Here is a 26,316-nt window from a genome sequence, read left to right on the forward strand (position 1 = left end):
CCCAAACTGTACACTCTTAATAGGTGAATTTTGTGGTATGTAAAATATATCTCAATAAAGATGTTAAAACACACTGGATGATATTGACAGCAGATTAGTTATTACAGAAAAAAAAGAATAAAGAACCAGAAGACCTAGTAATAAAAGTTACCTCAAATCAAAGATAGAATAAGTAAGAAGAACATGAGGGGGCTGGGGGATTTTTTTTTTAAAGAGAATAATTTTTTAAAGATTTTATTAATTTATTTGATACAGAGAGAGAGAGAGCACAAGCAGGGGGAGTGGGAGAGGGAGAAGCAGGCTCCCCCACAGAGCAGGGAGCTCAAAGAGAGGAGATGGGAGTGGACAGGAAAAAAAGTATGAATAAATAATGACCAAAAGTGAATAAACAATGAAAACTATAAACCTACAAATCCAAGAATCTCGATAAACCCCAAGCACAAGGAACATGAAGAAAACTATACTAAGGGACATAATTAAATTGCTTAGAACTGCTACAAAAACTTAAAAGTAGCTAGGATTGGGCAAGGGGAAGACAGATTATGTAAAAATAAGGATAATACCAGATTTGTTGTTGGAAACAAGGCAGAAGACAGAAAGTGGATGAAAAAACCTGACAACCTAAAATACCATACCCCCCCAAAAATATCTTTTAATAACAAGGGCACCCAGCTGGCTCAGTCAGTAGAGCATATGACTTGATCTTGGGGTCATGAGTTCAAAGCCCCACGTTGGGGGAGTAGACTGTACCTAAATTTTAAAAAAATCTTAAAAAAAAGTCTTTTAAGGGGCACCTGGGTGGCTCAGGTCATGATCCCAGGGTCCTGGGATTGAGCCTCACCTCGGGCTCCCTGCTCCACAGGAAGCCTGCTTCTCCCTCTGCCACTCCCCCTGCTTGTGTTCCCTCTCTCACTGTGTCTCTGTCAAATAAATAAATAAAACCTTAAAAAAAAATAAAAAATAAAATTTATTTTTTCCCAAGTAGACTTTTAAAAAAAAATTTTTTTTTCTAAGTAGGCTCCCCACCCAGTGGAGCCCAATGTGGGGTTTGACTCACAACCCTGAGATCAAGGTCTGAGCTGAGATCAAGAGCCAGACACTTACCTGAGTCACCCAGGTGTGCCTATATCTTCTTTTTTTAAATTTACTTGTATCTTAAAAGTTCCTCTAATTATGGCCTCAAAGCTTATTTTGTCTGTTATTAATATGAGGACATCAACTTTCTGGTTATAATTACCTGGAACATCTTTTTCCATTCTTAATTTGTTTTTTTTTTTTTTTAACTTCTGTGCCTTTTTTTTTTCTTCAAGATTTTATTTATTTGAGAGAGAAAGACAGCCAGAGAGGGAACACAAGCACGGGGAGTGGGAGAGGGAGAAGCAGGCTTCCCGCGGAGCAGGGAGCCCGATGCGGGGCTCGATCCCAGGACCCTGGGACCGTGACCTGAGCCGAAGGCAGATGAGCCCCTTCTCTGCCTGTTTGATGGTATTTACCTGAGTTTGTTCCATTCAACCTGATGACGTTTCTTCGGCTAGTTTAGTCATGTACACTTACTGTCATGGTTACTCATATATTTAGTTTTATTTCTACCATCTTCATTTTACTATCTTGCTTGTTCTGTGCTTCTCTTTTGGTCTTTTATGCCTTGTTTTGACTGGACTGACTTAAATTTTTATTCATTTCCTCTATTTTATTTCAGTCCGTTTTGTTTTTTAGCTTCTATCAAGTTAGTCATTTTTAAAAACTACTTTATTTATTTATTTGAGCGTGAGAGAGCGCACACACGAGCATGTGTGGGGCAGGGGCAGAGGGAGAGCAAGAGCATCTCAAGCAGACTGTGCGCTGAGCGTGGAGCCTGACGCAGGGCTCGATCTCACAACCCTGAGACCATGATCTGAGCCGAAATCAAGAGTGGGACACTTAACCAACTGAGCCACCCAGGTGTCCCTCAAATTAGTCATTATTAGTGTGCTATATATAGTGAAAGCTACCTTGGATATACCCACAAATTTCTTTTTGTCCTGCCTATCTTAGGGGATTCAACTTCTTCTCTCCTGATACATACTCCTTTTTTTTTTTAAATTTATTTGACAGAGACAGAGACAGCACAAGCAGGGGGAGTGGCAGGCAGAGGGGGAGGGAGAAGCAGACTCCTCGCTGAGCAGGGAGCCCGATACAGGTTCGATCCCGGGACCCTGGGATCATGACCTGAGCCGAAGGCAGCCGCTTAACCAACTGAGCCACCCAGGTGCCCCATGATATATACCCTTTTTATTAGTTCTTTTAGAACACCTAACTGCTAGCAATGTCCACAACAAACTATGGAAAGACCCCAGATGTCCACTGACAGACGAATGGATAAAGAAAATGTGGTGTGTGTATACACACACACACACACACACACACACACACACACACACAATGGAATACTACTCAGCCATCAAAAAAATGAAATCTTGCCATTTGCAATGACATGGATGGAACTGGAGGATTTTATGCTAAGTGAAATAAGTCAGAGAAAGACAATTATCATATGATCTCATTGATATGTGGAATCTAAGAAACAAAACAGATGATCATAGGGGAAGAGAGGAAAAAATAAAACAAGACAAAATCAGAGATGTAGACAAACCATAAGAGACTCATAATCATAGGAAACAAACTGAGGGTTGCTGGAGGGGAGGAGGGTGGGGGGATGGGGTAACTGGGTGATGGACATGAAGGAGGGCACGTGATGTATTATATAAGACTGATGAATCATAGACTTGTAGCTCTGAAACCAATAATACATTATATGTTAACTGAATTTAAAAAAAATTAAAAATTTTAAAAAAGAATATCTAACTGCTAAACACATTTAAGTGCCCCTGAAAATGTTTACTTCGTCCTCACTCTAGAATGAGCATAGACTTCTAATTCACTTATCTTTTCTCTGTGCTTTGAAAATATTACTTTCCTGGCATTTTCTTGTTGTTGAGAAGTTTGACTGAAGTCTAATTTTCATTCCCTTGTGGTGATGTTTTTTCCTCGCTGGTTGCTTTCATAAGTTCTTTGTCTTTGATATTTTACAAGACTCAGTATCACTAATGTGTATCTAATGTGTTTAGTTGTTTTCTTTAAGATTTTATTTATTGGGGCACTTGGGTGGCTCAGTTGTTAAGCATCTGCCTTCGGCTCAGGTCACCGTCCCAGGGTCCTGGGATAGAGCCCCGCATCAGGCTCCCTGCTCAGCAGGAAGCCTGCTTCTCCCTCTCCCACTCCCCCTGCTTGTGTTCCCTCTCTATCAAATAGATAAAACCTTAAAATATTTTATTTATTTATTTATTTGACAGAGACAGAGAGAGCACAAGCAGAGGGAGAGGCAGAAGCAGACTCCCCACCGAGCTGAGAGCCCGATGTGGGACCTGATCCCAGGACCCTGGGATCATGACCTGAGCCGAAGGCAGACGCTTAACCAACTCAGCCACCCAGGAGCCCCACATCTTCTGAGTTTTTAATTTCACTGATCTACCGCAGAACACATCAACTTTGGATACACATTAGAATCATCTGAGGAACTGTAAAACACAAACAAAAACAAAAACAAAAACCAAACTGATACCAGGTCCCACTTACTGCTAAACATTCTGATTTAATTGGTCTGTCACAGGATTCAAGCATCTGTACTTTAACAAATGCCCTAGTTGTTTGCATTATTCAGCCAGTGTTGAGAATCATTCCATCTTCATACCAACTTGATGTACTAGTTCCACCTTGGGAAAATTTTCCCATGACTTTTTTTTTTTTTTTAAAGATTTTATTTATTTATTTGACACAGAGAGACACAGAGAGAGAGGGAACACAAGCAGGGGGAGTGGGGAGAGGGAGAAGCAGGCTTCCCGCTGAGCAGGGAGCCCGATGCAGGGCTTGATCCCAGGACCCTGGGACCATGACCTGAGCCGAAGGCAGACACTTAACGACTCAGCCACCCAGGCGCCCTCTCCTGAACTTTTTTTTTTAAATCAATCCTCATTTTACTTGAACTTTCAGCAGTATTTAACCAAATCAGTATTCCTTCCTTTTTATTTTTATTTTTTTGAGAGAGAGGGAGCACACACAAGTTGGGGGGGCGGTGTGCAGAGCAAGAAAATCTCAAGCAGATTCCATGACCAGCACAGAACCTGACACAAGGCTCAATCTCACAACCCTGAGATCACGACCTGAGCCAAACCAAGCCAACTAAAGCCACCCAGACACTCCCAATATTCCTTTTTTTTTTTTAAAGATTTTATTTATTTATTTGAGAGAGAGAATGAGAGAGAGAGAGAGCATGAGAGGGGGGAGGGTCAGAGGGAGAAGCAGACTCCCCGCTGAGCAGGGAGCCCGATGTGGGACTCGATCCCTGGACTCCAGGATCATGACCTGAGCCGAAGGCAGTCGCTTAACCGACTGAGCCACCCAGGTGCCCTATTCCTTCCTTCTTAAGTGCTTTCTACACTTGGCCTTCAGGACTTCATGTATCTGGGTTCTCATCCTATATTCAGGACCAGTTATACTTGCCCCCCCTTTTTTGATATAGTTCACATATAGCTGTTTCAGATATACATAATAATGACCTTTCATTTGTACATGTTGTGAAATAATGACCACAATAAGTCTTACTATCCATCACCATACAGTTAAATTTTTTCTTGTGATGAGAACTTTTAAGATCCACTCGCTTAGGGGCTCCTGGGCAGCTCAGCTGGTTAAATGTCTGCCTTCTGCTCAGGTCATGATCTCAGGGTCCTGGGTTTGAGCTCCACGTCCAGCTCCCTGCTCAGCCTGGAGCCTGCTTCTCCCTCTGACTTCCGCTCCCCCTGCATGTGCTCTCTCTCTCTCTGTCAAATAAATAAAATCCTGAAAAAAAAAATCCACTCACTTAGCAACTTCCAAATATGTAATACAGTATTTTTTTTTTAAGATTTTATTTATTTGCCAGAGAGAGAGAGGGAGGGAGAGTACAAGCAGGGGGAGTTGCAGGCAGAGGGAGAAGCAGGCTCCTCACTGAGCAAGGAGCCCGACATGGGACTCGATCCCAGGACCCTGAGATCATGACCTGAGCCGAAGGCAGATGCTCAACTATCTGAGCCACCCAGGCGCCCCTATAATACAGTATTGTTAGCTATGGTCACACCATGCTATACACTGCATCTCCATGATTAAAAAGCATCTCTATAATTTATTTATTTTGTAACTAGAAGTTTGTACCTTTTGAGCAGCTTCACCCATTTCATCCACCCACCCCAAGCAACCATTAATCTGTTCTTTGTGAGTTTTTTGTTTTTAGATTCCACATATAAGTGAGATGGTACTTTTCTCTGTCTCACTTATCTGACAATAATGCTCCAAGATCCATCCATGTTGTTGAAAAAGGCAAGATTTCCTTCCTTTTTATGACTAATATTCCACATTTATATTTGGTGGTCTGTTTTCCACCCACTAAAATGTTAAGCTCCTTGGGAGGTTTTTGTTTTTTTGCTTTTTTTCTATTTTACTCAGTGCCTGGCCTGCTAAACAGAAGACCATATTCTACAGTTTTAGATACTCTATTTGGTTCTTTTTTCAAATCTGTCTCCCCCAAATTATTTTTTCTATTCTTTCAAAATCTTTGTACTTTAATAGTTTAAATATACTTATTTTATAAGCTGTAATCAAGAGATTTATTATCTGAAGTTTCAGTTCCTACTGATTTTTATAACAGCGACTCTTATTAATGGTAAATGAATTGTTCCTTGTGCTTTTTGTCATTTTTTATTGTGAGCCTTGTTTTCACTGGGACTTTATCTGTAGGAATCCTGTGTGATTTGGATTGTGGACCTGTTCCTCCAGAGTAGTTTTTTATATGCTTCTGCCAGTTACCCCGAGGGAATAAAGGGTTCTGAATAATTTTTTATATTTATTTCTCAGCTTGGGGATCTCCAGATGAAAATAATTTAAAGCTATATGAGTGCAGGCCCATACTTAAATTTTCAGGGCATATTCCCACCCATCCCTAATCAGAACCCAGAGTGTGACAGAAGTTTCCTTGTTTCTCTGAACTAGGGAATGGGATTTTTTTATTAAGGTCATCTCTTTGCCCTGAGAGCAGGAGCCTCTAAGGCTCCAGGCCTTACAAGGGGATTCTCATCTCTAACTCTGCTCCAGGCCTAATGCTTTGTCTCTGGACCCCAAGCATTAGAGCATTAAAAAAGCATTAAAAAGCAAGTCTTCTGGTTACTGAGACTAGAAAAGCCCCCAAAACTGTGACGGCATTAAGTCCATACACACTGCTCATTCTCAGTTCCCCTTTCATTTGTTGCCCCTGAGGATTTTCCTTATTTCTTTCAGGCTTAGCTATGCATTTAAAAGGAAGTTTGTTTAAAAAAAAAAAAAAAAGTCTGTTACACTTCATCCAGTATTACTAGGTGTTTCATAATGGAATTACAAAGGATTTTAAGGTTATATGGTCTGCCATACTCCAGCGTAAAAAATGACAATCTGAAAGTGTAAATTTTATATTTATAGTAACTACTTCAGTATCTTTTCAGAGCAGACAGGCCTCCCAGCTTCAATAAACAAAATAACTCCACAGACTGCTAAGTGCAAAGGGAAAAACATACTTTCACAATGGAGAGATCTTGCTGTCACCTTAACCCAGGGATCAAATTTGGCAGTGCAAACAGTGAGACTATCAGATATGATATGCCTCCTGCTATGATACAGTATGAAGTACACAGTATCCCCCGTGAAGTATTTTTGCCAAAAACATGTAACCTTCACAATGAAGTCCACTTTACAAGAAATACAGAGAATCAGAAAGCAAGCTAAATGATACCACATTGGAAACAATATGACAAATACAAAATGCAGAAGATGTTACAGGGAGAGACTGGTCTCTTCAAAAGTTATGAAAAAAAGGTATTGTGGTTGTACAGGAAATTGTTTTTATTTTTTTGAAGAAGCAACTGTATACGTTTTCTATGGTTGTTGTAAGAAATTATTACAAAATCGGTGGCTTAAATAGTGCAAATTTACTATCCTATAGTCTGGAAGTCAGAAGTTTGAAATGGGTCTTGCTGGGCTAACTTCAGAGCATCGGCAGGTAGGTCTTCTACATTCCTTCTGGAGTCTCACCTCTTCTAAGCTAGATACTGCTTTCCCTGGCTCATGGCCATTTCTCCATCTTCAAAGTCGTCAATGACGCCCCCCGCCCCAAGCTGTCATCTTTCTCTCTTCTGCGTTTTTCCATGTTAAGGACTCTTGTAATTACACTGGGCCCACCTGGATAGTACAGACTACCATCCTTATTTTAAGGTCAGCTGATTAGCAACCTTAATTCCCCTTAGCCAGGAAAGTGGGAAATATTTACAGGTTCTAGTAATTAGAAAGTGGCTATCTTGGGGGGAGGGGCATTATTCTGCCTAACAGCAAATCTTAAGTATCTAGAAGTAAAGTCTAAAGCTTACTTTGAAATGGTTCAGAAAAACTACACATATGCTACATACCAATGAGGCAAATATGGCAAAATGTATTGTTAACTGAAGATGATAGTTACATAAGCTGTTCATTGTTCTATTCTTTATGTTTTTATATATATTTAAACATTTTCAATTTTCTTAAAAATTGAAAAGTTTTTAGATTGTTTTAACTGAAAGGGGGGGCGAACAGAACAGACTCCCTATTTCAAAAGGAGGCCTTTCATTTGACCACAGAGAACAGGAAAGCAATGCGGCAGAACACACACTGTGACACTGCACTGAGCAGCAGTATGAAGGTGAAGCGTGGGCAGCCCTCCTGAACTATGGATACGGTTACTGTTGGGCTTGTGTGAGGTAACTCTGCCCCCGCTTCTTGGCACAGAGCCACTAAAAGTCTTATAATTTCCTAAGTGATAAGAACACTAGGAGCATCTTTTGTTCTAATGAGGTGCATCTGGGTGGGTGCTTGGATGGCTCCCAGGTGGGGGCTGGTCACCAGTAAGACTAAGGCCTGATTAGAAGCTTGAAACTTTCACTCTCCATCCCCATCCTCCAGACAGGGGAGAAGGGCTGGAAATGGAGTTAATGATTCGTCAAGCCTATGTGACGAAGCTCCCGTAAAACCAAAAAAATATGGGGTGCAGGAGCTTCCAGCTTGGTGGACAGTTAGAGGTACTGGGAGAGGGGCGTGCCCAGACAGAGCATGAAATCTAAGGGCGTGCCCTTAGATTCTATGAAATACAGTATTTATGCAGTGCCTACTACTTATTATTAGCATTATTCTAGGCACTGAGGAGACAATGTTGAACAGAGTCTTTATCCTCCTGGGCTTAACATTCCAGTGGGAAAGAGAAAACAGTAAATAAATAAAACATACATATGTAAAGTAGGGATAAGTACCTCTAAAAAGGTTAAGCATGAAAATGGGTTAGAGAGTGTATCAAATGGGGCAGGGGGGACTATTCTTAAAGCAGTCAGGAAAGTTCTATCTCCTGAATTGAGTGAGGAAGTGAGGTTTGCATGTATCTGAGAGAGAATGTAACGAGTACAGGAAACAGCAAGAATGCTGCTTGAGACAGGTGCTTAATATGTGCAACAAACAGTTAAAAAAAAAAAGTGTAGATGAAATGCCATATCCAAGATGGAGAGCAGTAGGAAATGAGGTAGGAGAGGTAAATCTAGGGACCAAATCAGGTATGGCCTTGAATCAGGAGTATCAGTTAGGATATACAACCGAAAGAATGAACAAGAGGGATGCCTGGGTGGCTCAGTCGATTAAGCCTCTGCCTTCAGCTCACGTCATGATCTCAGGGTACTGGGATTGAGTCCTGCATGGGGCTCCCTGCTCATCGGGGAGCCTCCTTCTCCCTCTGCTGCTCCCCCTGCTTGTGCCCTCTCTGGCAAATAAATAAATAAAATCTTAAAAAAAAGAGAGACAGAGAAAGGAACAAGAGAAATACCGATGCACTGGATATGAAATAGAAAAAGAATAGTCAAGGAGGACTCCAGATCTTTTATCTCTACAAGTGAGTGAATGATGATGTCTTCCATGAAAATGGTGAATAATGGGATGTCTGGAGTGAAAAATGAAAAGTGTAGCTCTCTAACACGGTAAGCCTGAAATGGCTAGGACACAAGCTCGAGCTACGAGGAAATGTTTAGGGTGAAGATGCAAGTTCAGGAGCCCTAAACATACAAACAGAGCGTGAAGTCATGGGGGTAAAACAAAATCATTCAGAAAAACTGAGAGCAAACAGAGAAGAGTCCAACATTTACGAACTGAGAACACCACCTAGCAAGTAAGCTGGGAAGTGGTCTGTGCGGTAGGAAGGAAGCCAGGAGCAGGTGCCCTGGAAGCCGAGTGCCTTCCCCACAGTATCTCTAAAGATTTAAATATCTCCAGAGTCTCTCCATTCTTTTAACTTTCCTGCCACACTTCAGAATACCATCTTTTCTCTCCTAATCTCCAGCAAATACCTTCCATGACCTTGTGGCATCAGCATGTAGGACTCCCCTGCCCCTACCCATTCATCTTTCAGAGAGCCAGTGAAGTGATCGCAAAAAAAGAAAGAAAAAGTGTAATCTTACCATCTCAGACTTAGTATCAAAGACTTCCCACTACCTACAACAGCAGCACATAGGTCCTTACATCATTTGGTCCCAATTTACCTTTACAACCTTATCTTCTGCCACTCCTATCCCTAAGTATTTTATGGGCCAGGCCTATCTACATATTCTCTCACGCTTCCAAGTTTAACTGTGTGATATTTTCTTAGGAAATCTTTCAACTCGTAGTTTAATACTATACAAAGACATTTCTTTTATGAATAGGGTGACTAGTTTGCATGGAACAGTACCAGTTTATACCCACTGTCCCCTCATAATGATAAAATGCATCCGTTTTCCTTTTAAAAAATTTTATTTATTTAACTGACACAGAGAGAGAGACAGCTAGAGAAAGAACACAAGCAGGAGGAGTGGGAGAAGGAGAAACAGACTTCCCGCCAAGCAGGGAGCCCGATGCGGGGCTCGATCCCAGGACCCTGGGATCATGACCTGAGCTGAAGGCAGCCGCTTAACCAACTGAGCCACCCAGGTGCCCCTTCCCTTTTCCTTTTGATAGTGTCTCAGTTTAGAGGGTAAATTTAGATGGTCACTCATCTATGAAAGCTTCCCCGTTCTCCCAGGCAGTATTTTTCTTCCTCAGTGTTCCCAAAACATTTTGAACACCTCACTACCTGTCTCATTACTAAATTACTTGTCCATTTCCCTTAAAAAATTGTGCGATCCCAGAGGTCAGGAACCATACGTATTATTCATTTACTTATCTCTTGCACCTAACCTATACATAATAGGCACTCAAAAATTATTTTGTTGAATGAATTCCTGGCTTCAAGGATCTCTCTCACTTGCAAGCACTCTAAGAGAAGCCAGGTAGAGAAGAGGGAAAGAAAGGGTGTGGGGGTGAACAGCAAGCCCAAGACTAGAAGCCAGTTGAGAGAAGGGGTAATATGCTCCAGGATTAACAGGAAAGGATCCTACAAGGAATACAGAAACTTTCACTCAAAAGGGTGCCTGACTCCAAAATGTTTCCAATCTATTAGAGAAGTATCTTACTTGCCTTGAAAAATTCTTATTTTGGAATTATTACAAAGAAACATCACCATGTTATACATTTTAAAAAATGTAAGCATGCTACTGGAGTCCACAGCAAGATTGCTCAAGTCTAGGAAATTTTTATGGATTTGGAATTTAATCAGTTATGCATATTGCTTACCTTAAAAGTGGCAAATACATAACTGAATAGTAAGCTCCCTGCCCTATCTCTCTACATCCCCGGCTGCTGACAAACTCCCTGCTCAATGACATATTCGATAAATGTTTGTGATGATTAATGTAACTTACACTAGTTTTTTAAGTTTGCAATGTACTTTTTTTTTTTTTGATTTATTTGAGAGAGAGAATGAGAGAGAGCGAGCACATGAGAGGGGGAGGGTCAGAGGGAGAAGCAGACTCCCCGCCGAGCAGGGAGCCCGACGCGGGACTCGATCCCGGGACTCCAGGATTATGACCTGAGCCGAAGGCAGTCGCTTAACCAACTGAGCCACCCAGGCGCCCATGTAATGTACTTTTTAAAAAGATATTTAAGATTTTATTTACTTACTTGAGAGAGAGAGAGAGAGAGAGAAACAGACTCCCCCCTGAGCAGGGAGCCCGATGTGGGGCTCGATCCCAGGACTCCGAGATCATGACCTGAGCTGAAGGCAGACGCTTCGCCGACTGAGCCCCCCGGGTGTCCTATCTGAGAGAGAGCACGCACATGTGCAGATGGCACAAGCAGGGGGAGGGGCAGAGGGGGAAGAGAGTCTCAAGCAGACTCTGCACTGAGCACAGAGCCCAGCATGGGGCTCGATCTCATGACCCTGAATTCATGACCCGAGCCAAAACCAAGAGTCAGACACTCAACCGACTGAGCCACCCAGGTGCCCCAGTTTGCAATGTACTTTTTACATACATTACATTTTATATGACCCTCCCAACATTCCTATAAGATAGGCAAAGTAGTAAAACTGTCTCAATTTCATAGATGAAGAAATCAGACTTCCTGGGAATTGCAGAAGAGACAAGCTGTTTCCAGCTTGCCAATTTCAACACAAACTCATTTTCATTTCTGAAGAACAACACTATTAGAAGTGTGATCCATGGACTGGTGCTGGCCTGTGAACTGTTAGTTACCACTCTGCAACAAGATAACCATCAGTTGAGAGTTAAGAATTTACAGACTTTCATGTTAATTTGACAGTCATTTTTTGACTGTTGAATCTAATAATAATATACTGGGCTTGCATTCTTGCAGACCTCTTCTTCCCCCCCCAAAGATTTTATTTATTTATTTGACAGAGAGAGAGAGAGAGAGAGAGAGAGAGAGAGAGAGAGAGAGAGAGAGAGAGATAGCAACAGAGAGAACACAAGCAGGGGGAGTGAGAGAGGCAGGCTTCCCACTGAGCAGGGAGCCCAATGCGGGGCCCGATCCCAGGACCCTGGGACCATGACCTGAGCTGAAGGCAGACGCTTAACAACTGAGCCACCCAGGCGCCCCTCTTGTATACCTTTTATCTTCCTTTTCTAGTAATTCATTTCACTGTATTGGTTCCCACTGTATAGAAAACAAAATACTGATCCTTTCCCACAGAAGGTTTGGAGAAATATGTCTATAGAAAACAATGAAGACCAAGGTGTGTGTGACCCATGCACAGCACCCAAGACATGTTTCGTTTTGTCATTTTTCTTTGACTTTAAATCAGTGTTTCTTTAAGTATTGTTTTAGACTACCTACACCAGAATTAATATAGACATTTGTTTAAAATGCATTTTTGCAGGCCCATTTCAAAGTAACAAACTGGAATTCCTTAAGCAAAGGATCTGCATTTTATGTTTTCCTGGTGATTATTAGGCACTCTATAATTTAAGAATGATTGCCACAGAGGCACTTGGGTGGCTCAGTTGGTTAAGCGTCTGCCTTCAGCTCAGGTCATGATCCCAGGGTCCTGGAACAGGACAGCGGTGTCAGGCTCTCTGCTCAGTGGGGAGCCTGCTTCTCCCTCTCCCCCTCCACCCTCTGCCCCCACTCTAATAAATAAATAAAACCTTAAAAAAAATGACTGCCCTAAACCTTCATAAAAGAAACAGGCAAGTAAGCAATCTAGAGTGTATATAATTAAAGGAATAGGAGGAGTGAGACACATTTTTCCAACCTCCTTCAGAACTTATCTATAAAACTCCGTTTTTCTTTGTGCAAAATACAACAAATGTAGGCGTTCTGTAGGAATATTATTAAAATAACACTTAAATGGAGAAAAAAAAATCTTTTTCACGTTTTATCCCAGGGCACTAATAACAATGGGCAGAGGGAGAGAGGAGTTTTGAATGGTTGAGATCTTTCACACTGCTCTGAAGAATATCTCCCAGGTACATTTCATACACACATGTGTGGAAGAGCCTCTTCTCAGATAAACCATTTTTCAGGTGATACATTCATCACACAAATCCGAAAACAGTTGGGGGAAGGTGCACTTCAGTAGGAAAAGTAGCAAGGTGTGTTTGGGGGCAAAGAGGAAGGCAAAATAGGAGAAGAACAACAGTTGAGTGGTGGCTAAATACCAAAACTGTGGGCTAAGAACCACAGAAACAGTGTTTCATTTAATTCTCAGCACACTCCTGTGTGGTCTGTATGATCCCCGCCCACCCTATGAATGAGGTAACTGAGACTCAAGGAAGACTAAACAAACCTGCCGAAGGTCACACAATAAATAGGAGAGTCACCATGAAAACCTAGGTCTAAGGGCAATTGGCTGGCCCAGTCGGTGGAGCATGCCACTCTTGATCTCGGGGTTTTGACTTCAAGCCCCACGCTGGGCACAGAGATTAAAGATAATTTAAAAAAAAATTTTTTTAAACATTTTATTTATTTGACAGAGAAAGAGCACAAGCAGGGGGAGCTGCAGACAAAGGAAGAGGGAGAAGCAGACTCCCCACTGAGCAGTGAGTCTGATGCGGAGCTTGATCCCAGGACCCTGGGATCATGATCTGAGCTGAAGGCAGACGCTTAACCAACTGAGCCACCCAGGAGCCCTTAAAGTTAAAATCTTAAGGGAAACAAAACAAAACAAAATCCAGACAGCAAAAAAACCCTCACAAAATCTAGGTCTAATCCAGTACCTGGGACACACTCCTTCCACCACACCAAGGATGGCAAGTGTAGCCAGCTTCGTATCATTGACGGTCACCTCTAACATTCTGTTCCATCAGTAAAGACTTTTATTCCATTATCATCTTCCATAGATACAACATACGGGAGCGCAGCACACACGTAAACCACGTATTTACTACATCCACATTCCCGTAAACAGACTAATAAAAGCCAGAGGCCGCTGAATTCATGCCCTGTGAAGGTAACCCACATTTTTGCACTTTGAGGAAACTAGAGCGGGGAGGTGGTCATGACAGGGAAACAGCAGTGATCTATAAGCCACAGGAAGATCTCACAAGACTTTGGCTTCACAAAAATTTCTCCAGAATATACCTCAGGAATATTCACAGCTCTGTATACTAAATTAGTCATTACAGAGAAGGGAGAACGTTGTAAGTTGTAGCCCAGCTTGGTATTTATTCCACAAAGAATAGGCCTAATAAAGTTCCTCCATGACAATTCATGTACTTTAAAAGGACAAACATAATCACACACATAAATTCCATCTCAACTGTGCTTCAGAGATTATGGGCTTATGCCCTCTACTTGCAACTGAACAGCAGAACGAATGGCCATTTGTCTCCCACCAAACTGGAAGCAGACTGCACGTCAAGGTCCTGCAGGGCAATGATTCTGTTCTGCACATCTTCAACCTACTCAAATACAAAACAGGCAGCTGAGCTCCTTCCAAGTTACCTAATGCCTCCTATTGCCAATCATTCCCAGCAATTAATTCTGCACTTTCCCAGGATGCAACCTATTTCAGTTCCCTAAAGTAACTCACACACATATAAACCAAACTACAAAACAAATTCCTCAAGTGGGGGTAAGAGCCCCTAAGGGGTAACAAAATGGCTATACAACAGGTTTCATCTTAGGTGCTACAAAGAGTGAAATTATCTCCAAATGTACTGTTTTACTGGATCATTTTAGAGGCTGCTTCCACTCCTAGTGGTAGCAATCTCTAGAATCCAGCAATTGGTGAAACAGTAAAGGGTGTGGACAAGGGCTTCAGAAGAGTATGAATCAATGTGGGTATCTGAGCTTTATTAACTATTTCTCATTTGGAGGAGACCTGGCTAATACAGAACCAAAAGCAACCAACCAATCCCCATACAGGATAGAAACACACAGGACATACCACACCCTAAAGTGCTTACCATACTAACAATGTATCTGGCAAGGTTGGAAATAAATCCGGCCAATCAGAGAAAACAACCTGACACAACTCTGGAGACGCTGGGAGATTACCACAAACACCCCTAAAGCTATTACAAAAGCCATCAAGCCTGTAAAGAAAGAAGCTGGGGTCCAAAGAAAAGTACAATTCACTTTTATCAACTTCCTGCTGAGCCAAGACTTACTTCTCCAAATTAAATGATGCAAAAATTACATATATGACACTGAATTAGAATTTGTCTTATACTCTCCTTAGGGAGAATATCATGGATCCGACTACTTAAACTGATCTACACCGAAAACAAAGGCACATTTAATCCTTTTGCCTAAACTCCACTGTGGTTATTAAGATTTTATTTTTAAGTAATCTCCACACCCAACGTGAGGCTCGAACTCACAACCCCAAGATCAAGAGTTGTGTGCTCCTCCAACTGCACCAGCCAGGCGCCCCTTCACTTTGGTTTTCTGACATGGTATGCATTTGCTTATTGTAGGTTTCCTTCCCCACTGATTTTTAAGGTCTATGGAGTGAGGACTTGTCTACTTTGTTCACTGCTACATCACCACTTCTCAGTTAAGTTCCTGTCACTTAAAAATCATTCAATAATTATTTGTTCAAAGAATAACTGGACCCTTTATGCTGTTTTAGCAGGGGACAGGGAAGGAGCTTAAGACTGAGCAAATGCTAAAGAATTCTCTTTTTTTTAAAAGATTTATTTATTTGAGAGAGTGAGAATGAGAGAGAGAGAGAGAGAGTACATGAGAGGGGGGAGGGTTAGAGGGAGAAGCAGGCTCCTCGCCGAGGAGGGAGCCCGATGTGGGACTCGATCCAGGGACTCCAGGATCATGACCTGAGCCGAAGGCAGTCGCTCAACCAAATGAGCCACCCAGGTGCCCCAAGAATTCTAATTTCAAGGGCAAAACTGAGTAATTTCTGCTATTTCATGATTATTTAGCCCCCCGACTAGATTAAGATTTCTGGTGGTTATTCTGTGCATAAACATCTTCCCATTTCTAAAGCAAGAAGCCTCAACCCCCATACAATATCCCGACCCTATTCTAGATGGTTAGCAAAGTCTTGGCTTCCCATTTTTAATTTGGGTTTGTGGGCCAGGGAAGTGAGGGCATGAATACACATGCCACTGCCACCCCTGGAAATTATGGATCAGGTGCACTATTTGGGTAATTAGCAACCAGGGCATCAAGGGCCCCAAAACAGCGTTTGTGACTATGATTTAGAGTGCAAAAATAACAACACAGAGCATCACCAACAGAGAAGATCTCAAGGTCCTTAGGTTTCTCAGCTGACTTCTTGCTGTTTCAATTTATGGTATAAATCTGATCAACCTTCTGAGCGCCTGGGTGGCTCAGTTGACTAAGCATCTGCCTTCAGCTCAGATCATGATCCTGGAGTCCTAGGATGGAGTCCCACATCGGGCTCCCTGCTCGGCGGGGAGTCTGCTTCTCCCCGCCCCCTCCCCCCTCTCATGTGCTCTCTCTCTCTCTCAGAGAACGAGAGAGAGAAAGCACGAGAGGGAAGAGGGTCAGAGGGAGAAGCAGACTCCCTGCCGAGCAGGAAGCCCGATGTGGGACTCGATCCCGGGACTCCAGGATCATGACCTGAGCCGAAGGCAGTCGCTTAACCAACTGAGCCACCCAGGCGCCCAAATAAAATCTTAAAAAAAAATCTGATCAACCTTCTTACAATATGTCTTATCTTCCATTATTACTTTTACTGCCTGGCCTTCTCCACTGTGCTCTCTTAACCAAGCCACTCTGTCCCAATCTTCAAAAAAACCAGTCTCACTTCTATATATGCCTGTACCTCCCTCCTAAAACACATTCCCTAGTTAATTAAGCCTATTCAAGTACTTATTCTTCCTATGTCTTGATAATATTGTTACTCAATGCCCATCAAAATTATTTCTCTCTTTTTTCCACAGTAATAAAGTACTGGCCACATGACTGTTCAGCTCCACTATACTTCCTAGCCTCCCTTGCTAGATTCTTGCCAGTGGAATAAAAAGGAAGTGATATGTGCCACCTGGTTCCTGGCTAAGAACTATAAAAGGTAGGCAAACTCTCCCATGCTCTTTCCCCTTCCCATTGGCTGCAACCCAGTTTCAACCCTGCAGAGAAGGACAATACCCTGGAAATTGATACCCCTGCTAGAGGCATCAGCATCCCTGCGGAATTTGTTGGCTATACAACTTTCAAGCCCCATCCCACACCTATGAATCAGAAATGCTGGGGATGGGGGCTAGGAATTGTGTTTTAACAAGACCTCCAGGTGACTCTCTCTGTCCACTAAAGCATGAGAACCACTGTCCTAGGGATCAGTACAAAAGTTCATGTAAAAGAAATGGAGTTACTGAACTACCACTTGAAACAACAGAGCAACAGGAACCACCTGCCTTAGGCAGTTACAAGTTACATGAAAGAGATACTTTCTATATTGTTCGAGCCATTGTATTTTTAGATCTCTGTTGCAGCTGTTAGAGGCACTCCCCCTGGTTCTCAAAACTTTTTGGCCTCAGGATCCCTTGAAGAGGACACTTGTAAAAATCAAGGACTCCAAAGAGATTTTGTTTATGGGCTACAGCTATCAACAGTCCATATTAGAAATTAAAACAGAATTTTAAAATGTTACTTTGTTAAAAAAAATAAGCCCACATTAACATGACAAATCCTTTATAAAAAAATAACTCCTCCTCCCCCCCAAAAAAAACCAATATAGTGAGAAGAGTGGCATCATTTTACATTTTTTTCTACAAATCTCATTAATGTCTGGCTTAATTACTCACAGACAGCTGGACTCCCACAGCTGCTCTGCGTTCAATCTGCAGCCCCACCCTGCGCTTACCTGTAATGTTTCCCAAGTGTCTCCTCCAAACAGTGACAGTTTCTTACTCTCTTCACCTTCACAGTTTTGAAGAGTACTGGCCAGGTTTTGGTAAAATGCCCCTAAATCTGGGTTTACCTGATGTTTTCTCATGAGACTGAGGTTACATATTTTTGACAAGAATATCACAAAAGCAATGTTGTATCCTATCAGGAAGTACATGAGGTCAACATGCTGCCATATGATATATTAACTGTAATCACCTGAGGTGGTGTTTGACAGGTTTCTCCACTGAAAAGTTACCAAGAGGAGATACTTTTGAGGCTATGCCAAATCTCATTTTCCGTTAAACTTCCACCCACTAATTTTAGCATTCACAGACCGTTCTTGCCTGCAACAATTACTAGTATTTGCCTAACGTTTCTATCGTTCCTTCTATATTTATTAATTTGAATTTTACTCTAATAAACAGCTGTCTCCTATTTATTCAAATATTTATTTATAGCAGCAAGGACTTGTGGATATTTATTTTAACCTATGGGTTATAACCCATTAACTATCATTATTCATTTTGTTCTTCAAATTGTCCCAGATCTGGCTGTTGGAAGCTCCTTCACATTGGCTTACCATTTTTTCTTTTTAAAGCATTTTGTTAGTTTCTGGTACCTATGTGATGGTTCAGGTCCATATGATTTTTTTCTGCCCTAGTCATTTCTCCAAGGAACTGGTTTTTGTTTGTTTTTTTTTTAAAGATTTATTTTTATTTGGAAGGGGAAGAGAGGGCGTATCTGCGTGAAAGAGTGGGAGGGGGGGACAGAGGGAGAGTCTTTTTAAGCAGCCAGCACCCCCCACCCCGAGTGCAGCTCAAAACTCACGACCCCGGGATCAGTCTCACAACCCAAGATCACAACGTGAGCCAAAACTAAGAGTTGGATGCTTAACCAACCGCACCACCCTGGTGCCATGGAACTCGTTTCTTTTTGGAGAATGGCATTTAGAAACCAAGATCTGGTGTCAAGTGTGCTCCTTGCTACAGTGGTGTCATTGCTTCCAAGTCCTCTCAGAAAAAGGAAATATATGTAACATATATTAAAACTCATGAGTTCATACTGACACCAGAGAAGGGTATTCTTTTTTTAAGATTTTATTTATTTATTTGACAGAGAGAGACACAGCGAGAGAGGGAACACAAGCAGGGGGAGCGGGAGAGGGAGAAGCAGGCTTCCCACTGAGGAGGGAGCCCGATGCAGGGGCTCGATCCCAGGACCCCGGGATCATGACCTGAGCCGAAGGCAGACGCTTAACAACCGAACCACCGAGGCGCCCCCAGAGAAGGGTATTCTAACAATCTTTTCAAATGATCAGAATTGTGGATATCTTCATCTTTGATATACTCAAAACTCAATACAGGGGCGCCTCAGTGGCTCAGTTGGTCAAGCGTCTCTTGATTTCAGCTCAGGTCATGAGATCAAGCCCCCCCATTGGGCTTCGTGCTCAGCAGGGAGTCTGCTTGAGGATTCTCTCTCCCACTCTCTGTTCCTCTCCCTGCTTGTGCACATGCTTGCTCTCTAAAATAAATAAATAAATCTTAAAAAAAAAAAAAACCCTCAATACGTGTGGGCAAAGTACTTGAACAAGAAGATATACTAATGGCCAATAAGCACATGAAACGATGCTCAACATCATTAGTCATTAGAAAAATGCAAATCAAAACCACAATGAGATATCAATTCACACCCATTAGGATGGCTATAATCAAAAAGATAGAAAATAGTTAAGTATTGGTGAGGATGTAGAGAAACTGGAATCCTAGTACAGTACATTGCTGGTGGGAATGTAAAATGGTACAGCAGCTTTGGAAAATGGCTTGATGGTTCTTCAGAAAGTTAGAATTATCAAAAACATAGAATTATCATATGACTCAGGAACATCATTTATAGGTAAATACCCAAAAGAACTGAAAAGACGGGTTCAATTGAAACTTACACAAAAATGTGTATAGCAGTACTATTCGCAATAGCCAAATGTCCATCAACTGATGGTGGATAAGCAAAATACGGTATATTCCTATAGTGGAATATTACACATAAAAAGGAATAAAGTACTGTGGTGTCTGGGCAGCTCAGTCGGGCGTCCGACTCTTGATCTCAGCTCAGGTCTTGAGTTCAATACCTGGTACAACATGAATGAACCTCGAAAACATGCTAAGTAAAAGGAGCCAGGCAAAAAAGGTCACATATTGTATGACTTCATGCATATAAAATTTCCAGAATAGAGAAATCCATCAAGATAGAGAGATTAGTGGTTGTCAGATGCTGAGGGAAGGAGAAATGGGTGGTGATGGCTGAGTGGGTATAGGTTTCCCTTTCGGGTGATGAAATTGTTTTGGGATTTGATTTAGATGATAGTTGCACAACACTGCAAATGTACTAAATGCTACTGAATCGTACAAATTAAAATGGTTAATTCTATGTTACGTGACTTTCACCTCAATTAAAAAAAAAAGCACAGTAGTTTCTAAGGGTTACTTGCAACGGGAAATCTGAAACCTTATCAATGTAACTCTTTACACTGTTACACTAAAATCCATTGGTCTATCTTATCTTACACTTAGAATGGATCTTTTACCCAAACATGATTTTGTTACATCATGCACTGGTCATTAGGAAAATTCTGGTCCACTAAATCATGTAGATTTCAAGTGTTGACACATTTCATTATACAATAAATAAAAGAATCACATTGGTTAATGTCACCACTAATCACATCAGAAAAGTAAGTTCTGGGAAGCTGTCAAACTCATGGTTTAATTTTTATTCATTTTATTTTAATATTATCACTGGGCACAATCAGTTGTTTTCCCAAATCTAAAGACCATGGTTTGCTGATTATTCTTTCATCAAGCAGAAACAGTGTTCTATGGAGAAAGCAGCTAGTCAGCTTGCAACTCAATCCTGCTTTTCCTCGAGACAACCACTGCACCACTGTACTCCAATGTAGCAGAAGTGCTTTATGAGTACTTTCCACTTTATCACACAAAATATTCAAAAGCCATGATCTGAAAGGTCAAAATAAAAACTCATTTTCACTCCTTCATCAGAACATTCTTAAGTGAAATTGGATTTTTTTTCAAAATTTTATTTTAATTTTTTAAAAAGATTTACTTGTCAGAAAGAGGAGAGCGGCAGAGGCAGAGGGATAAGCAGGCTGCCTGCCGAGAAAGGAGCCTGATGCCAGACTCCATCCCAGGACCCTGCGATCATGACCTGAGCTGAAGGCAGACGCTTAACCTACTGAGCCACCCAGGCGCCCTGATCTTTTTTTTCTTTTTTTCAACTCCAAGTTTAAACTGTGCAACAGTGAAGAATACAATGACTATTGGTATAGTTTGGTGCCACTGCTCTGATTCATGCTAAGGCACCAGCAGCTTTACTCACCACTGCTTCTGGATCATCAGTGCAAATGTTAACACAGTGAAAAAGAAAAAAAAATGCCTTTCTATTATAAAGTAGTTTTGATCTCAAGACTCCCTGAACCACTCTCAGGAATCCCCAGTCCACAGACCACACTTTGAAAACTGCTAGCTTACTCCAACTAATACACTTGTTTAATAAAGTAACCTACCAATTCATATTATTTTCCACATTTTTTAATGTAATCTCTACCCCCAACGTGGGGTTCAAACTCAGAACCCTAAGATCAAGAGTTGCATGCTCCACCAACTAAGCCAGCCAGGTGACTGTTTTCCAGGTTAAATGCAAACTACTTGGTGGTAAACCTTTCTCCTTTGTACCTCTCTTTAATACCCACCATATGAAATGCCCCAATAGACTACATAAGTACTATTATTGCCAAATGGTACCTTCCTTCACCTTAACCCATATCAGCTATGTCAATAGACCTTTCTACTACTCCCCAGGCTACAAAATCCCATACCTAAAACCCTCTCCTTCTGGTCCATTCAAATTTAGTCTATTTTAATTACCAGTATTTTGATTTCTAGAACTTTCTTACTGGCTCACTTTACTGAAAAAAGATTCTTGATCTAGGCCAGGGGTCTGCAAGCTTTTTCTGTCAAGGGCCAAACAATAAATATTTTAGACTTTGTGGGCCATCTACTCAATTCTGTTGTTGTAAGGAATTGGGTGTGGCTGTGTTCCAATAAAACTTTATTTACAAAAACAGGCACTGGCTGTACTTTGCTGACCTCCAGTCTAAACTCTTCCAACAAGTAGGTCAATAAATCCAGTCTTAATAGAAAAATATGCCAAAAGTAAAAAATGGAGGCAGCCACAGATTGGCTAAAAGGAACTAGTAAGAGCACTGAAAACAGCAGTAAACAAACCCACTAGAGAGAATATTAGTAACAGTTGCTAAAATGCACCCAGCTCTTATTATTGCTAAGTACTAAAGTGCCTAGAGCCAAAGTGTTCTATAATACATTATCTCATTTAAGTCCTTTATAGGAGGGTTTTAATAATTTAAATAATTCTCCTTTTACAGAAGAGAAAACAGATAAACTACCTAACATTCCAAGGTCTCACAGTCTAAATGAGACTTAAATGACTAAGCCTAATTCAAACACAGAGGTCTTTCTTACTTCTAGGTCCATGGGGTATCCATCTTTATTGCAATTCTTGGTTTTTTGATCCAAACTAGTAAGACAGTTATTCCTAATAAGAATGGACAGGCCATTGTTGTTCACTTGCTCTTACTGTGTCTCTTCTGTTTCACGGAGTTTCCCACACAAACGTAGCTCAATCATTGAATGGAAGAACCTAGGTGGTCATGTTTTAGGTAACACAGTGTTTAGTAATGTACACCAGAGACCATAAAGGCCTCTATGCTTAACTCTGACAACTTAGGGTATGCTGTCTAAAAACTTAATGAATAGGAGGTAAGCAATCCTCCCCCACTGTCATCTTATAATAAGTCCTTATAATAAATCAGCATAAAAATAATATATTATTATGCTAATACATATAATAAATCAGCAGAAAAGTTCTGACATATAAAGAAAATCCTGCCAGACGTCATTTAAAACAAGGGATAGTAGAATGAAGGAGACAAAGGTGGTCAAAGGACAGATTTCACACATCCTTCAAAATGACTCTTCAGCCACTCCTAAAACAATAACTAGGGCCTAATGAGAAGAAATAAAAAGCCTGTCCATTAATAAAATGTCTTAACTTATGCCTCACTGGTTATAACTATCTAATCATAAGATTATCCCTACTCATCTGCTTCCAAGCACCAAGAGAAAAGTTAGAAATAAAAGGTTGCAAAAGATCTTTTTTGAAACCTATTGGTCCAAAAAGCAAGCATCAGAATATAGACAGAATCTTAAATTAGAGAGGGTGGTAGGGGGAGAAATAAACTTTACATCCTCACTTCTCTTTATATTTAATATAAATCAATATAAGAGGGAAACCTACTACTGCACATACACACATGTAAAATGCCTACTTCCCCTGGAGAACATTAACAAGTAATCGTATAAAAATGGCATCAACTAAAAAAGTTAATTATTACTTCCAAGAACTAGGGAATCTCTCAACTCTGATTGAATCTTCAGTCTCTAGGTCTGAGCTAAGTTGGTCTAATGCTGTTTTATCTTCCAGTATTCAAATGACTGGGATACAATCTCCCTTAATTCATTTATAAAGAAAATGAAGAATAGTGGCTCCAGCTACTCGGGGTAGGGAAATAACTGGGGACAGCCTAGGGAATTAAGCATGGGCCAGCCACTCTGGTAAATCCCATCCAGCAACCTTAAAGAAAGTATAACCTCATATGTACCTCCTAACACTTGAACCAAAATTCACATACCAAAGGGAAAAATATACATATTCAAAGATTGTTGGCTGTAAAAATGTGGCAAGAGTACAAATTCATAGGCTATAACAAAAAGACTGAAATAAGGAGTTTCCTTTAGATTGCAACCTGACAAAACTTATTAGAGGATAAAGTAGCTCGGAAGTTCCCTCCCACTCCAGCTACTGCATATCCCTCCTATTCGACTACTGCATATTAGGCTCCATTATTCTGAATGGTCAGACAACAAGCAGAAAAAAATTCACATAAAACAACTGTGTAATAGTATGTCCCCCTTTTATTCATTAATACACTTTATTTCATATTTCCACCTAATACAAGAGTCACTTCATATATGTATCACACCTAGAAAATACATAATTTAAGAAATTAAAAAAGACACCATGGTAAACTGGTGGTAAGTTGAAATACAATTTCTAAATGAATGCTGAGCTCCTAGTAACCAATGAAAGATACAATCATTCCAAATGAATCTCCAAATGGCAACACCTGCAATGTCTGGAAGCTTAGCTCTCTAATTTTCCCTTCTTTCTATGTGCTATGTGACTTTCCTTTTGTACAACTCTAACTCCGTAGCAGATGGCAGGGGAGAACAATGCATTTTTATAATACACTAAATAGAACAACAACAAGAAATAAAGAAAAGGAAAAGGGGACACTCAAAGGAGTGGTTAACAGATATTATTTGGTATCTATTATCTGGCTTTTTGCTTCTCCTTAAAAGCACCACCTTGGCCATCAACTCCTGTACCCGTGGTAATCTTGAATGATTAGAAACAGTTTGGGGCGGGGGTGGGGTGGGGTGGGGTGGGGTCTTAACAAATTACAGTTGTTAAATCCAGGCAGCAATTCTCTCTAGGGACTCTTCTTCCTCAAGCAGCACACCTCTCAATGGGGGCAGGAAGAAAAGATGCAGAACAAATGGCCTCACCTCCCAAAAGAGTTACTAATCCACTAGGAACACAGTCACTATCACTTGGACAGAGAAGCTCCCTCTCATTTTGCCACAACAAAAATATCTTTTTTTTTTTTTTAAGACAGCAAGGGGGGAGAGAGAGAGAGAGAGAGAGTGTGTGTGTGTGTGTGTCTATTAAATGGGTACTTTTCTTGTTCTAAACCTTCCCCTTTTCCTTGTCCATCAGCCCAAGTAAGCAGAGATGACGCAGACTTCCTTATATAATAGCCTGTGATTTCCTAGACTGCAGGCCTTTCCCTTTGTGTTCTGTATACACTTACACACGCGAGCGCGCGCATATTCTCACTGCTTTGCAGCCCCTGGCGTGATGCCAGCACTCAGTCAGCTGGTTGACTCCATTCACAGAGCAGGGTTGGAGCTGACATGGAAAGGGGGGGTAAGTGAGGGTAAGGGGGAGCTAGAACCATCATTGCTACAGACAAAAGAAATTTTTTAAAAAAAGAAAGAAAAAGAAAACCTTGGTATAACATTCTTCTTATGGCTTCAGCTCAAAGAAAACTAGAAGCCAGAGACCATTACAGCAAAAGGATGAAGCAGAAGGACTGAGGATCCAAACCGAAAGGAGCTTTGTGTGAGAAACGATTACTCCACCACAAATTTTACAAAGCAACAGTATTTATTACTTCAATCCCATTAGAAACCTCAGCATATCACCTTCTACACATAGACAAGAAAAGGCTATGAAGAACTAAGAGCAATTCTGACTTTCTGCTTTTAGAAAAATAAAAAAGGGGGGGGAGCAAGACAGTTAAAAGTACTTACAGGTATACATTTTTCTGCTCCCTCCTCTAGCTGCCAGGAAAGCTGGAGACAAGAAAGGGGTGGGGGGAGGGAGGGCAGAAAAAGGAGGAAAAAAAGGAATAAAAGATGGGTTTAGGTTTTTGTTTTTGTGGGGTTTTTTGGGGGGGGAGGAGGTGGGGAAAGGTTCCCTTTCTCTTTTCTATCGTGAGAGAGGCTTTTTCTATAGCACAGGGACGACCCCATACGTGCCAGCCCCCTTGAGAGACCTGCAGAAACCCGGTCTCCAAGCGGGCACTGCCCTGCCAATCACATGGCGTACTGTTACATTAAACAAAAGAAACAGGGGGATGCTTACTTTTACCCATGATGCCTAGCGGGGGCAGGAGGGGGGGAGAAAAACCAGTTGTAGCCGGTTTATAACCTCAGGACATGGAATTATCTCTTAATTTTTTAAAATGTCATTTGTGGTACAAAAGTCAGTTAGTCTCCCCACCCTAACTACCCCCCCCATTATTCTGGCCTAGTGCCAAACTTTGCCTTCATTCATGAGAGCTAGTTTCCTCTCAAATCATGATGCTTTAACTGTTTAGTTTCCAAAGCCAACATCTAGGACAGGAAATCACAGCATCAATAACAAAACATGCCCCAAATTAAAAAAAAAAAAAAAAATGAAGACACCACCAACCAAGCTCCTTGTCTTTACCCCTCATTGCTAGTGCCAGGGGCACATACACTGATAAGACAGTAGATGTGTTCATTAAGGATTTGCTCCTGGAGCTGTCCCACAGGTAGATACTGACTTAGTTTATCAATTCACATCATTGAAGGCAGTTGAAGCCACATCCAACACAAATTACAGCAAGGTTTCAGAGCAGAGTAGTCATGACAGTATATGTATATTCCATAAAAATGGGTTAGGCCCTTGTTACACATATTTTGCCACAATTAAAATGAATTTTTAATGGTTTAGGCCTAGCCACAGTATTGCACTATCATTCTACTCTCCTGTGTCCCA

At 41.2% G+C, this 26,316-nt stretch overlaps 1 protein-coding gene across 4 annotated transcripts in view; it reads right to left on the minus strand.

Moving 5' to 3' along the window:
- Positions 1–26,316, minus strand: part of GATAD2B (GATA zinc finger domain containing 2B) — an 88,755-nt gene that overhangs the window by 28,786 nt on the left and 33,653 nt on the right. Inside the window, exon 1 of one of the 4 annotated variants that reach the window (XM_088016949.1) lies at positions 25,323–25,336. The exons of the other annotated variants lie outside the window; for them this stretch is intronic. The gene's annotated coding sequence lies outside the window, so the exon portion shown is untranslated. Of the gene's footprint in view, positions 1–25,322; positions 25,337–26,316 lie in introns of those variants that run through there. 4 annotated transcript variants of the gene reach the window in all.

This window comes from Eumetopias jubatus, unplaced genomic scaffold, assembly GCF_037043125.1.
Source record: "Eumetopias jubatus isolate StellerSeaLion01/CBP00866 unplaced genomic scaffold, mEumJub1_p1.0 scaffold_12, whole genome shotgun sequence".
NCBI lineage: Eukaryota > Metazoa > Chordata > Mammalia > Carnivora > Otariidae > Eumetopias > Eumetopias jubatus.